Source organism: Mesoplodon densirostris, chromosome 5 (assembly GCF_025265405.1).
Source record: "Mesoplodon densirostris isolate mMesDen1 chromosome 5, mMesDen1 primary haplotype, whole genome shotgun sequence".
In the NCBI taxonomy this organism is placed as follows: Eukaryota; Metazoa; Chordata; class Mammalia; order Artiodactyla; family Ziphiidae; genus Mesoplodon; species Mesoplodon densirostris.
The window spans coordinates 27798997-27809747 of record NC_082665.1 but is presented as its reverse complement, the minus strand read 5'-3'; positions in this window follow the sequence as shown (position 1 = coordinate 27809747).

The window sequence follows — 10751 nt, the reverse complement described above, 5'->3', positions numbered from 1 at the left end:
TTTTTCATCTTTCTGACAGCAAGGACTGTATAATTTTTATCTACTAGGTAACTGTCACATAGCTGACAACATAATGAGCCTCAAATCTGTATTTGAGTCCTTATGTAACTCAGTTGTCTTTTACAGTGTTTTTCTTATTTTACTCATTTTAAATGTGTAAATTTATAATTGGAAATGGTGTATTTTTTCCCTGTAAGAAAAAATAATTCATAAGAATAATGAAAGCTCTTTCAGAAAGTTTTGCTATAGTATTTTCAAGTTGGTTATGAACATAGAAGAGTTTCTCATGTTTCTCGAGTTTAATTTTTATTTAATATATTTTATTCTGTGCATGGCTGATAATATTCCCTAGTTTATAAGCTTTGTGTTCTCCTAAGACCTATTTTTCTCAGATCATTTGAATATTCATTGAGGAAAAATTAATCTTCAAAAAAGTACTTCAAAAACCATATCTAACTTTGAACTAAACTTAGGTGTGAATTTAGACATTCTTAAGAAAGTCAGTGTTTAATATATTACCTTGAATTTGGTATCATTTAAAAAGCAATTCATTTCTTAAAAATTTAAATGAAATAACATGTCTGAAGGTATTTTTCAGACCCAGCCTTTTCTTGCGTAGAGGGAACAAATTACAAAGAAAGTCTTTCCCGAACTCATAAATATCCAGGTAACTTGTAGAATTACTGCCAAGCAACTCAGAAGCTGCTCTGTAAATATTATCCATCGATTGTTTATCATTTATTCTAAGCCAAGCTCCTAAATAACTAAAAACAAACAAACAAAAAAAGCTTTAAGAGGTTGGATACTATTTCTTCACAAGGTCTGCATAAATTTCTTTGTAACATGTTTTATAAGACAAGCAGGAGCCATCCAATATTACTTATGCTAAATGAAAAAATTTATGCTGGTTCTTTTGTCAACCATTACATATTAATTGTGTAAGATGAAGGCTCGAGCTGTAAGAAATTAAAACAGAAAACAGAAGGCTTTGTTCTTGGTCTAAGGGGATTTGCACTGTAACAAAGGAGACAAGGCATTGGCTTAAACAAATGGAGATACACTTAAAACATCTCAAGATAGCATAAGATAACTGCGGAGAGAGCCTTAGATGAGTTCAGTAGAGACTGCCATGATCTAGGATGGTTAGGGAAATAATTTCCAAGGAGGTACAATTTGAGAGGAGTCTTTAAAGATGGGCAGGATTTTGTTAGATGGAAAGAAGGTGACACAGCAATTTGGGTGAGAAGAAAATTGAAAATCAAATTGCAGAAGTGCCTTAGAATGATGAAAATGAAAACTTTGTTCAAATAAAAAAAAATATTTTTTGTTTCTTTTTTCTTACCTTGCATCTATCAGTTGACCACTGTTTTTGACTAGTACAGACTACCATGTTTTGATATCTCTTCTCTTTTATCAGTTGTAAGATATAAGCTTTGAATTCTTAGACACAAGTGACCCATTCCTTTGAGGGTCTGACCACTCAACGGGATCCACTGATCTTAGCTGCTAGATGGTTGATCACTTTGCTCACTATGAAACGTCATCCTTTCAAGCTATGTCCTAATAGCATCAAAACCTTTAGCTTCTTGAGAAGCTAAAGTAGGAACACTACAGCTCACTTCCACGCATTCTCCAGCTGTGCCTGAACAGCTTGATTTCTCATCTATTTCATGGTGAAGCAGAAATATTCTCAGACATTCTTTTTTCCCTTTGAGCTACCAAGATTTTGGCCTGCCTTTTTATTGGTCATTTCCTGAAAGTGTTGGAGTATTTGACTTTCCTAAATCACTTTTCTTAGAACCAGCACATGCCAAAAATGGTCTGAGGGCTCTCCTTTGATTATTGATAAGGATCTCCTTGAGAAGAGTCAAAGAAGAGACTGGATTGAAACAGGAATCTGTCAGGTTCCCTGTTGCATATTTTTAATTCACACCCCCACATGACTACATCCAACAGAGGTGACCTGAATTTTCTCCTTTGATGTCGCATGCCATGAATTCCCATAGCAGCTCAGGAACAAAGAGGGCATTTTAAAGCTTTTTTTCTAACATTGCCCTAGCAGATACTGACTGATTGTGTCCCAGGAACATGCTCCTGATTTTAGAATCATAAACATCAGTAGGACTGAGTTGCTTGTAGAGTGATACAGTGACTTTGATTTCTCTTGGGTGGTCAAAACACAGCATGTGTGATATTTTTACAAACTGTGGTTCACAAAGTGAAATAGTTCTAGAGCATTTTGTTTTCATTATGTTCGTGTCAATGGAAACAGTTGTGCTTCCTGATGTCTTACTGAGATGACCTTTTTGGTAATTTTAGGCTCCTTTCCCAAGGATACTGCATGTTGCCTGACCCTTATTCCTGAGGAAATAAGTAAGGATTTGGACTGACCTGTTGTGGATAATGTACTTTCTCTAAGAATGGCAGAAGGAAAAACATCAGACTAGGATGCTCTCCAGAAATAATAATGGAGAATCTCATCCTGTTTTGTAAACTCTTTGTACTTTGCTCTCTGTGTTTGGTGGGAATATTATTTTTAAAGGGCCATTATACTTAGACATAATTTTGCATTAAATTTGTTTTAGAATTAAGGAAGATAAATAAGACTTATTAACAAGTTTATAAAATTGGCACAGGTACACCTATAGATGATATGAAGATGGGAATGAATAACAATACATAACTAGTGCTTCTCTTGAAGAAAATATTCTGGAAATCAGGTAAAAATAATACAAATGACTTTAGGAATGCATATTCCCTTTAAAAAAGAAACTGTTTTCTCTATCAAGTGTGCTCTACAGATTTCTTCAAGAACTATATTTAATATCAAATTTAATAAATAATTTGTTTAGAAATATTACACTCTATCTAATATTTCATTTCTTTATGAAGAGCAGAATGTTCTACTAAAGCATACATCATACATTCATTCATTTAATAAAGTTATATTAGTAATATAATTACTTTTGTGGAAATATTTTAAAGAAAATAGAGAACATATTCCTATTTGATTTGACATAATTCTAAACAAAGGAGAGAGGATTAGGTTAAATAAGTTTAATATTTCTTTTAAAAATAACTTATTTTATCAAATAAATATATGCACACGTATTTAAAATGCAAGTAAGTTTAAAGGTAAAAAATATCTAAAGAAATAAACCATTTCACATCAGTGCAAGAGGGAAATCACTTTCAACTTCTTTAAGTTTTATTTTACTTCTGTATTTTTTAAATATTGTGCATAAGTCTGCTTATGATTCCTCAGCTTAGATCTTGTTGATTGACTTTTTATTGGTAAACATGAAAATTTAAAGTCTCTTAAAACTCCAAAAAATTTTTCTCTATTCTTCCATTATAGCTACATAACCATTTTAGTTTATTTCTGGTTTTTTAAATATGAAGACTGTACAAATAGAGTTTACTTCTGAGACTGGTGATATGATATAACGATATTCCCCTCACTGTAGAATTTTTCTCTTCCCTTAGATAAGTACTTCATTTATTTTTCTTTTTTGCCCAGTTCCTCCTCCTCCTCTCTGTCTCCCTTCCTTATTCCCACACTCCCTCCCTTCCTACCTTCCTTCCTTTCTTCCTTTCTTTTTTTGCTATCTTTCCCAAAGCTTCAAAATCTTTATAAAATGCTTCTCTATTCAATTTTCTATGTAGGCAAGTTGGTTAGATCATCTATAGTATTCAACAAGAATTTTTTTCTTATTTTTCCCTTGAAGTAATCCTTCCTGGGCCCGCTCCTCCCACTTTTGTCTAGTTGCCCTCTAAAGTATCCTGCAAAAAGATGTCATTCAGGGTTTTTTGGCTGTCATTCTGAAATATACTTTTTTCACTTTATGATGTTGTAGCCTCTTCTTTCTACAAATTATGTTCTCCTTTTACTAGTTTTTTTTTCTTTTTTTGCTGGAGCTTATGTTCTGGTAATTTTTTTAAACATATTTATTGGAGTATAATTGTTTTACAATGGTGTGTTCGTTTCTGCTTTATAACAAAGTGTATCAGCTGTACATATACATATATCCCCATATCTCCTCCCTCTTGCGTCTCCCTCCCACCCTCCCTATCCCACCCCTCTAGGTGGTCACAAAGCACCCAGCTGATCTCCCTGTGCTATGTGGCTGCTTCCCACTAGCTATCTATTTTCTGGTAATGTTTTGAAAGAGGTTCTACAGGTGATAAATATTTTACAAGCTTGTACGTTGAGAAATGTCTTTATTCTACCTGATACTTCATTGAATCTTTGGGAATAGAATTATAGATCTAAAATAATTTTCGCTCAGAAGTTTAAAAACATTTCTTATTACCTTCAAGCTTTTTATGCTATTGAGAAGACCAATGTCATTTTGATCCTGATATTTTATATATCACCTACTTTTCTCACTAATAAAATTTTGAGATCTTTATTTCTGGTGTTATAGATTTTATCAGAATATGTTTTAGTGTGGGTTTTTCTTCATCCCTGGTCTTGGGACACTTGATAGATCCTTTCAATCGGGAGGCTTATGCTGCCAATTATGAGAAATTTCCTGGTATTATGTCCTTAATTATTTCTTCACTAACATTTTCTCTAATCTCCATTTCTTGTGTTAACATTTGTGAGTGCTGGATTATCTCCATTGACTATCTACTTTTAAAAGTCTTTTCTCCCCTCTATTTATTAATTTTTCTTTTTCAGTTTACTCTTCATTATCTTTTAACACTTTTACTAAATTTTACTTGTGATGCTCCTAGGTTAAATTAGTAATCATACTTCTTATTCTTTGCTTGTTTCTTTTATTTTTTTTCTAATTGCATCCTGTCTTGTTTCACCAAGGCAATATCTTTTCTCATATGTGGGGACATTATTTATTATTTCTTTGAAATTTTAGTCTTCTCACTGCACATTCACTATTTCTCTGAGTTCCTTCATTCCTTTCACTTATTTTATTTCCTTTTTTTTTCCTTGATGGATTCCCAGTGATGATTCTTGACTTTCTAATCATATTTTTGAAGGCGGCACTGAAAACCTAATTAGAATTTTATGCATAGGAGGGATGCTCGTCAGCAGGAAAGCTTCACTTTTGATCCACCAGGTTGGCAGTTAGCTTTTTTGGTGGGCAAGACACATTAACACCTGTATCTGATGTTATTTTTCTTTTGGCAGTTATTTACTCATGAGAATTCTTACTCTTTTGTTTGAGTATATAAACACCCCGGGACTTAGCTAGGGAAGGTTGGGGTTCAGAGTTCTCTGTGTACTTAGACTTTCAAGTAACCTTTCAATTTTTGGTATCATGTCTCTTTGCTGCCTTTTGTTTTATAGATTAGGACCGTTCTAGTTCAATTTCTCCAGATACCATTTCTTTCCTTTAGAAGCGAGAAGTTAGTCCTCTGATTCCTTTATAGTGGATGTGTGACCATAGATAGGTGTCTAACTGCTCCTCTTACCATTTTTCAAACAGTCTGTCTCTTTTCAAATCCTAGCCTTAACTCCACCTTTGACAATACCTGGATGTTTCAATGTCTGAGCTTTTCTTGAATATTATTGTGTGGGTATGTTTGTTATTTGTAATTAGGATCTGCTATTTACCTTTGGTTTGTCTTTATTCCACTCTGTTAAATAAAATGCCACTCTTCTACCCACTTTCTGCCTTTATAGATTGTGGTTTAGAGTTTTAAAAGTCCCTAGTCTTAGAAAATACTTGGGTTTGTTTGGTAGACTGATAATGGCTTCCAAAAATATGTCCGTGTCCTTATTCCCAGAATCTGTGAATGTTACCTTATTGAAGAAAGAGTCTTTGCAGACGTAATTAAGTTAAGGACTTGGAGATGTGGAGACTATCCTGGATTATCCAGGTAGGCCATAAGTGCCATCACAAATGTTCTTATAAGAGAGAGGCAAAGGGAGATTTGACACACATAGCAGAGAAGGTGATATGAAGATAGAGGTAGACATTGAAGTGATGTGGCTACAAGCCAGGGAATGCCAAGAAATATAGAAGCCACCAGAAACTAGAAGAAGCAAGGAAAGGATTCTTCTGCAGAACATACAGAGAGAGCATGGCCCTACCAAAAATCTTGATTTTAGCCCAGTGAAATTGATGTTGGACTTCTGGTGTCCAGAACTGTAAGAAAATTAATTTCTGTTGTTTTCTGGCACCAAGTTTGTAGAAATTTGTTACCGCAGTCACAGGAAACAAACACCGTTTGTATTAGAGTTTCTTTTTTTCCTTCATGCTTTGTGATGATTATTGAAAGAAGAAAGATGTAGGAAGATATTTATTTCACCTTCTTGAAACTGGAATCCTTTAATTCTTTAAGATAGTTTTATTTCTCATAATTCTATTCCTGCCATAAGGAGTATGCTCACTTTCAGAAGCATTGGAGATTTCCCATTTATGGAACTTTTAACAGTGTCTTCACTTATTCCTCTCCTCTTATTACATAGTATCTCCTGTCAAATGGATATTACTCCTTCCCTTCCCTTCCCTTCCCTTCTATTGATTATTTACTTGGTGTTGGGCATTGTGATAAGCTTTGGAAATATAGAACCAATAAAGCAGTTTTATTGCCCTCCATGAGCTCACCAACTATTGGCATAGAAAAGGAACAAAAACAACATTTAGTTGGTGTAAGACATAAATTCAAAAACAGAAATAAAAATCAATAATTAAAATGTGATACTGTAAGTTCTAAATTAGATAGATGAGCAAAATGCTGTGGTCTCACAGACACATAGCAAATAACTCTGCTTGACAGAGACCGAGAGGATTTATGAAGTAGAACCTGAGCAAGGTCTTAGGACATGAATTGGAGTTTTATGGAGAAATAAACAAGGAAAAAGCATTTTATAAAAAGAACTGCCTGCACATAAGGCATACACATGTTAAAGAGCATGAATTTCTTTGGATGGCAAGACATTTAATATGCCTGGAGCATAGATTAAGGGTGGGGGTGTATAGGGTCATGAGACTATAAAGGTTGGAATCAGATTGTGATAAATATATTTTTGCTATGTAAAGGAAGTTTAGATGTTTATTATTTTGGAAATGGAGAAAAAATTGGTTTAAAGCAGGAAACTGTCATGACCCATCAGGAAGAAAACTCTAGCAGTATTTTGATTATCTAAGTGATGAAGAGAAGCCAGGAGATGAGTTGGGGTCTCTTGTAAGAGACCAGGTGAGCAGTAGATGATAATGACCAGAGCCAAAGCAGAGGTGATGAGACAAAGACGAGAGAATAGAATGAAGAGATAATTACAGAACAAAAACAGCAGAGTGATGGCATTGTAACACTCAGTGGAGGTGGTAAGTGCAATGCTAGCTGTCACAGAGTGCAGTTGGAAGCTGGGGGAGAGGGATCCAATTGAGTCTGGGCAGGTGCAGAGGAAGTGACACCTCTGTTGCATCTTGAAAAAAAGAAGGAACAAGTTATTTGAAAAAAGAGGAACAGTGGAACAGATTGTGGCAGCAAGGCTCTCCGAACACTGGAGACAATCTGAGAAAAGGCATGGATATGAGGAACAGATTGGCTGCTGGATCACCTCTAGGTGGTGGGCCCCTTGTGGTGCAGAAAGTCTAGTGGGATGCGAGGTATGAAGGAACCAGTCAATGGAAAGCTCTGGCTAATTTTCCTCATCCTTTCTTTAACTAAATGATCATTTTCACATATCTACCAATCTTTATGCCCAGAACAGTCTTTTTTTTTTTTTTTTTTTTTTTTGCTGTACGTGGGCCTCTCACTGTTGTGGCCTCTCCCGTTGTGGGGCACAAGCTCCGGATGTGCAGGCTCAGCGGCCATGTCTCACGGGCCCAGCCGCTCCGCGGCATGTGGGATCTTCCCGGACCAGGGCACGAACCCACATCCCCTGCATCGGCAGGTGGACTCTCAACCACTGTGCCACCAGGGAAGCCCACATGCCGAGAACAGTCTTTTGTCCACTGTTTGTACTTTCTGCCTTTTAAAATATACTCAGAGGGACTTCCCTGTTGGTCCAGTGGTTAAGACTTTGCCTTCCAATGCAGGGGGTGCAGGTTCGATCCCTGGTCGGGGAGCTAAGATCCCACATGCTTCGGGGCCAAAAAACCAAAACATAAAACAGAGGCAATATTGTAACAAATTCAATAAAGACTTTAAAAATGGTCCACATCAAAAAAAAAATCTTAAAATATACTCAGAGCTTCTGTCTTTAAGGACGGCCATCCCAATTCCAGGTTCTTGGGAGAAATTTATATAGATTTGTACTCATTAAAAATTATATACCACTGTTTTATCCTTTTGTAATATACAGTTCATTAATTCAACACATATTTAGCCAGTAAAAAGGAAGAGCCAAGACATTTTCCATGGCTTCCATTGGAATTCAACAAACTAAAGTGTTCTCTTTTTGACAGGTGTTAAAAAAGCACCTCATAGCAGGTCTTTACAGTTCTCTATATTTATGAGTATCCTGCCATGTGTGACTATTTCTTCTTGAGCTTCGTTTTCTGAAAAAAAGAAAGCAAGGAAAAAATAAACTTTATAATGTCTAATCTGTATAATATATTCCAAAGCACTTTAGTTCAGACCTTTACATAACTTTTTGAGCACATGCCATAATTAGAATCAATTTCCTTTCATTAAAATCTTCAAAATTAATTAATTTAACTAAGAATTGGGGACAAAATGACAAACATGGCAACAATTCCCCTATCTAATTAAATAGCAGTTAGGATCTGAAAAACAGCTCTTTATTGAAAGTTTTAGAACTGGAATCACAGAACTTTATCTCCCTTTGTGTTCAGTAGCCCATTGTATCCTCTTCTAATTGGAAGTTTAGGTCTGGTCACTGGGATTTAGGCTCAAAAACCTCAGGACAGTAATATGTTGCCAAAGGTTAACTCTTTAGGATTATCTAAATCAATAGTCTAAATGTGAATAGCAACAACCACAGCTTCGGGTACAGTATAACAAGGGTTTTAGAAGTTTGGCGGAAGACAATTTTTCCATGGACTGGGGATCGGGCAGTGGTTCAGGTGGTAATGCGAGCAATGGGGAGCGATGGGGAGAGGCAGATGAAGCTTTGCTAGCTCGCCCGCCACTCACCTCCTGCTGTGCAGCCCTCCCGGGTACCCCTGGTATATAGTAATAACTTGAATTTAGCACCACTAATCCTGGCAGGCTTGCCATTCTTGGCAATATCTCCTAACCCAGAATTTCCTCTGGGTAGTCCCAAATATCCTAGTCTAAAGCCTGATAGTAGTTGTAAAGAGGTGAATGTAATCTTCATGTGTTCTGTATTTTTTTTGTAAGAGTTTCCATATATAGTCTTTCACCCATATTAGAATTAATGTCTTGGTACTATCGGAATTTTTGACATCAAAATCTCCAAGGAAGAGAAGGACGAATCGAGAAGAGCTACAGGAAAAGATAAGTTCAGGTAGGCTGGCCTTTTCACACCCCTCAAGCTGAAGCACGTTCTTCACGACCTGCTCATGAAAGTCCTGCTCTGTCTCAAAGACATTCCTCTCTAAGTGCCCAATAGAGTCTCGACTCTAGCTCTTGCCTGAACTCTGCTACCCTGCGTGAGCCCTAATATGCTAGAGCACATCTGCCTAATGCTTCTAATTCCTTTTCCCTGAACTTGCTACTGCTCTAACTTCCTAGGTCTGTTTCTGGGGCCCAGGAAGATTTAGCTGCCAAGAGCTAGAGCAGTGATTTGACTGGATGGATTCTACTGACATAAAGGTGCATGGGGACTTCTCAGTGATTTGACTGGATGGATTCTACTGACATAAAGGTGAATGGGGACTTCTCATTATCCCATGTGTGATCCAAGACAATCTGAATAGAAGGACTGCAATTCGCCCTGGCCTCACAGAAGATCCTCCCCTGAGGAGCTCAGCACTTTTCCCCCATATATTTTCCCATGGAATCAGACTTCAGCTTTTATCTGTCACTAAGCAAGGCACATGACCCATCCCAATTTCTCCCAATCTGTGACTTTTCTCCATTTCCCTGTAGTTTGTAAATCTGTTTATTTTCTTTGATCTGAATCAAACTCATACTTTCCAGCCACTCTAGCTTTCTCAACCCCACCTGCCACCATCTCCAGTCCAATTAGACTATTTTCCACATTCTCTTCTAAAGCCTCTGCATATACTGATACAGCAACATATGTCAGAACCACTTACACATGCATTTCTTATCACCTCTTCAGGAGCCATGTTTTCTCTTCCTTCCTAGCTCCTATTCTAGTCATTTATTTTTTTCAAATTATACCAGTTCATCTCTTTCTCTGTCTTTCTCTCTTTCTCTCTCTGCTCTTTCTCTGTTTCTCTCTCCTTTTTTTTCATATTTCTAATCTCCATATTTTATTTCCTTTACTTGTTTTACTGTTTTTTTGTTTGTCTGTTTTAACAAGATCTTTAAATGATAGGACTTATTTTTTATATATTTATCGAAGCAACAAAAGTTGTTGAACTGGGTACTTTGGGCCAACCTGGACTCTTTTTCTTCAGCATGAGATTTTGTTTTTATGTTCCAATACCTCACTCAGCTTTCACTCTACATTAATGACCCATTTTTGTAGCGTTCTCTGTTCTCTTTGTTTCTTCCTTTTTTCCTTCCTTCCTTCCTCTCTCTCTTTTTCTTCTTTTACTTTTTCCTGTTAAACAACCTCACTCAACTCCCTGCTTGCTCACCCATTTTGTTACCCACATCCTAAACTATAGTAAGATTTCTTCTTGCTTTCCTGCTGCTGCCCCAATCCTTTGGGACCCATA